This window comes from Orbicella faveolata, unplaced genomic scaffold (genome assembly GCF_042242905.1).
Source record: "Orbicella faveolata isolate gen_17 unplaced genomic scaffold, um_ofav_v1 contig_24, whole genome shotgun sequence".
NCBI lineage: Eukaryota > Metazoa > Cnidaria > Anthozoa > Scleractinia > Merulinidae > Orbicella > Orbicella faveolata.
The window spans coordinates 13,220,001-13,225,000 of NW_028301552.1; the positions used below are offsets into that span (position 1 = coordinate 13,220,001).

Genomic DNA, 5,000 nt, shown 5'->3' on the forward strand with positions numbered 1-5,000 from the left:
TAAGTTTACCTTTTGTTGTAATACCTTTTCTTTATAAATTGATCGCAAAAACCCAAGAATTGCATGTTTACTAAAACAGTCCCTATATTAAGGCCAATAGTTGTGGCTATTCAACGTACAATTCTCTAGCCATAACTTCTTCTAATGCGAATTAAGCTTGAACGCTAAACCATGTAAATTGGGCCAAGAAATCATATCCCAATAGCCTGTGCAAGTTCGCTGGTAAAAAAAAAGTGAAAAATATGAAATGAAGACAAGTATATATGAAAGTAGTTGTTTGGACTGTGCATCACCTTGGTAATCCCTCCCTCTTGGCATTTACATCCCAATAACAATAACACAATGAGAAGATCAACACAAAGATATTTTACTGTTAGGGTAATAGATTACATCCTCAAAACTAAAATACCTAAATTTATATGTATTGTTTTCCATGCTAGCACGCATTAAAACTGCAGGAATTCTCATACGCTCATTGGCTAATTTTCATTGTCAATAAGCGGATGGACACATGAATTTACAGTTTATACGATAATCTGAACTTCGCCTTAATATTGTCAATATAGTGCGCAGATCCACTCGGCTATCACCTCGTGGATGCACAGCTACTTTAACAAGGTTATGACGAAATTCATGATCAACAACAGGACAGATGCATGAAAAATTGGCGTTAATTTGTTAAATATGTATCTAGAGTAATTTATTATATCTCTCAGCTAGTACGTGCGCTGTGATTGGTCAATTTAGCGGGCCGTACTCTCCTGTACGGCCCGCTGAAATTTAAAGTTGGTTTTGTTGCCAAACTGTTTCGTAATTTATCGATGTGTTTTTAACTTTTATAGCAAGTGAAAGTTTAAAACTTTCTTATACTCTAAATTATGTAATAAAGCGTGCTAACGACTTAAAAAACAGTTACAAACTGACTCGTTTTGCTTTCGAGGTCAGAAATTTGGGGCCTTTTCGAGTCCGCGTGAATAGCAATCGTTTCCGAACCCGTCAGGCACACAGCAGAGATATAATAAATATCTTACTAACCTCGTCTTCTCGGTCCATACTGTAAGTTACGGATCCTCGTTTTTTCCCCCTTCGATTTATGACCCGCTCGCTTAGCGAGGGAAAAAACTCGCTCCGTAACTTACAGTACGGACCTCGAAGTCGGTTAGTAAGAGGTATGAAATATCAAGCAGGAATACCAAGACCTATGCTGTAATTCTTACGCCTTCCTTGTACTATGGTACAAGCTCGAGGCCTTTTTAAAATTTAGAACTGTAAACTCTGCAAGCTAAACAATAACTCAGCTATGTCTCCTTGACTATTCTATTGATTAACATATTAAGCCAGCAGTTTTAAAATGTGCTGTAGTGACTATTATTAGACGACACACTGCATTTTCTTTAGGGAATCCCTCTGTTGTCTGAAACATACCATCAATTAAGAGGCTAATGGTTTATCAGCTTTTCCGTAATGTGATTGGTTGCTTTGCTTGCTTAATTTGCCAGTAGAACATTATCACCAGCACATCTAAATACCCTTGAGAACGAAAATTACTCTTGATCCTCAGATTAGAAATACGTATTGTATTGTCATATTTCTGGCATATAACCTTAATATTCCGTAAAATGAAATGAGTGTCATTGTATATTGTTTTTGATGTGTAGTTTGGTGAACAGTGACAATGCATCAAAGGTGGTTTTCCAGGTTTTCAAAGATTCTCCAAGTTGTATATAACATATCAAACTTCAATACTACAGTCATTAATTAAATAGTCCATGCAATCCAGTGCAATGACCAGCTGGACAAAAGAAGAAATCAACCAGAAAGTATGTGATGCCTAAACTACTCGAGGTCCCTCAGATTCATTTGCAAACCGCCATAAATGTTTCCATTAATGGTTTACATCTATAGGTTCTGATTGTGCTGTTATTTTATTGCTTTTTGTCTCTTAAAATTCCACTACCACCTAGTACAGCGAACATCCGTTCCTCACTGGCTCTGGCCTGGTCGTTCCTGTACCGATAGTCGCTCTTGTAAAACCCGCTGCCAATAAAACCTCCCAACAAGCATACAACAAAACCGGTGGTCTAAGCCCAAAGTCGCAAGAGACAACCGATCACGCCAATGAATCCACCCACACCAATTCCCCACTGGGTACCTGGATTTAAAAGTGACAACCGGGTGTAGATGTATTCGCAGACGCTGGTGTTAATGTATACGACTCCTTTAAGGAAGTCTAGTAGGCTCTGCAACATTTCGTCTATGCTCCCTGGGTTCTGTAACATAAGGTGGAAAATATGAAACACTGGAGGTAGAGCAATTCCTAGCTAAGTTACCATCATCAGGGTTCAGTAGGGTGCTGGTTATGGTCAAGAAATGTCTCATATTCAAGGTCGCCTCAGCCGTTCGACCACTTCAGATGTGTGTCATGTGTCCCTTAGGTTCCCTTACGAAAATAATGCCAATTTTAGATCCGTTTTATACCTATTTTATTTGCTATTTTTCGCCAAATTTTTTGTATTTTTTTACTATTTTTCTGGAATATTTTAATACAATATTTTAAATCTTATTTTAAAACTGTCATTTTGAAACAAAAGACTGCAGTAAAATAGTGAAGATTGGTGGTCAAAACTTCTGTAACGTAGCTTTAAAATAGCTTTAATTAAAGTATAGGAACGAAAGAAGTTGAAAATAAATAGGTTGAAAATAGCCTTAGAATAGACATAAAATAGACATAAAAAGAAATAAAATAGACATAAAATTGGGCCAAATAAGAAAAAGCCTTGGAAAATAGGCTAAAAATAGTATAAAACAGGGATAACATAGTTTTAAAATAGACGCCCTTCTTTTAAACATATTTTGTCCCTGTCCAGAAAGATCATTAAAAAACAGGATCACGTGATCCGAAACGATTGACCTGGGCAATCTAATACTCACCACTTGTACGTCGTTCAAGTGGTACGACTCGCACGAATCGTACAATAAGGCTTACAATTGGTACAGTTGGTTTAAGGACGTTCGCGCTCATAATTGTTTCTCCGCGTCCTTACTGATTTTATTTACAATTATCTCCACATTGTCCAAAAATGAACAAAAAATCAATGTGGGAAGTTAAAAACAAATTCTCACATAACTAACTCATCATCTTACAGTGGTAAAAGTCTCACACAAGGAGCGAGGTCAATTTATTGAGTTCATATCTTCCCGTGAGGAGTGAAATGATGTGAAGTTTATATGAAATAATTCATATATGAACTGCGGTTGTAGATGAAAGTGAAGGATGATCATCGCAGTAAATTTTTTTTTAAATTGACCTCGCTCCCAATGTGTGGCTTCATAGCTCAGTTGGTAGAGCATCGTACCGGTATCGCGGAGGTCACGGGTTCGAATCCCGTTGAAGTCCTGATTTTTTCAGGCCTATTCTTTCCAATTGCTTAAATTGGAAAATTTACTGCGACGATCATCCTTCACTTTCATCTACAACCGCAGTTCATATATGAATTATTTCATATAAACTTCACATCATTTCACTCCTCATGGGAAGATATGAACTCAATAAATTGACCTCGCTCCCAATGTGTGGCTTCATAGCTCAGTTGGTAGAGCATCGCACCCGTATCGCGGAGGTCACGGGTTCGAATCCCGTTGAAACCCTGATTTTTTCAGGCTTCTTCTTTCCAATTGCTTAAATTGGAAAATTTACTGCGATGATCATCCTTCACTTTTGATATTGTTACCATTGGAAACGAGGAAAGTTTTCCTTGGCAACACCGTAATTTTAAGGCCAAAACTTCCTCACTGAAACTCCGTCGCGCTTTACTCAACTGATAATCGTAGTATGGACACTTAGGTAGGGGTCTTGTCAACTCGTACGCCTCGTACAACTCCTGCAACTGGTCAATTGTATCTCATTATAGACACTTAGAATATTTCAGCCACTTAGAATATTTCACACTTAGAATATTTCAGCCCAAGTTTAAGGTAAGGACCTTGTCAACTGGCACTAGTCGTACAACTCGTGCAACTGGTGATTTAAACTACATCTCATTAAGAAAGGAGTCTTGTTAACTCGTTTGATTCTTTACAAGTCGGGCAACTGAAGAACCTGTTTCACTTGAATCATTTCATTTTATACTTTCTATTTTCTAATTGTTGATCTTAAGTTTAACGAAACTTCTGCATTTCGCGTGTTTTTTGAAAATTATTCTCGATAAGTAATGGTAATAGGACTGAGTGGAGTCCAATTCGGTCGGTTAGTAAGAGTGATAACAAAATCGGACGACCGCGCAGCGGGAGTCCGGTTAGTTTATCACGAGTATGATTACGGACCGAATTGGACGACACGAAGTCATTTTACCAATTAATTATAAAAATTACAATTTCCGAGAAAATAAGAATAACCAAGTAATGAAAGAAAGGGAAAATTTGCATTAAAATACCTACAAAGGAGATGTAAACATTCCAAGACCACCGCGCCTCCTACCGTCAGTTAGACGCCAAAAATACTAAAGCAAGCGCACACGCGCACGCGCGTAACTACAACTTTGAATACAAACTGTCCAATAACAAACTGCCCGATAACAAGTTGGCAAGTAAATTAGTGGAAAATAGGAGTTTTTTAAACCAATGACAATCGAGGAAATTGTAATTTTAATGATTAAGAACATAAGCGAACGTAAGTCATTGTTGGAGGTTGTAGCACTACAGCAAGCTTTGGAGAGAGTATTCCCCTTCATTCAATATCTCGATGACACTCGTCCAGAACCGAGAAAAAGACGAAAGAAGTGGGCTGATCTGTGCGAAGTCATATCGAAAGAGGGAGCCATCGAGAAGTTCTTCGATCTCGGTTTCACCGCTACTGTAAAATGATCTTAAAACCTAGAGATTTTCATGGCCTGTTTATTCTACTCTGACTTCTAGTGGAAAGCTCGACGTTGACAAGGTAGATAAGACACGAATTTGGGATAAGCCGGTAGCCTTCTAACTAGTGTATTTAAACGATTCCT

General features: G+C 37.9%; 1 protein-coding gene and 1 non-coding gene across 3 annotated transcripts in view; both read left to right on the plus strand.

Annotated features, from left to right (window-relative positions):
• Positions 1-5,000, plus strand: part of LOC149110460 (uncharacterized) — a 74,840-nt gene that overhangs the window by 18,809 nt on the left and 51,031 nt on the right. The window lies entirely within an intron of this gene.
• On the plus strand, positions 3,576-3,648 carry Trnat-cgu (transfer RNA threonine (anticodon CGU)). Its single transcript has one exon. It is a non-coding gene; the product is annotated as a tRNA-Thr (tRNA).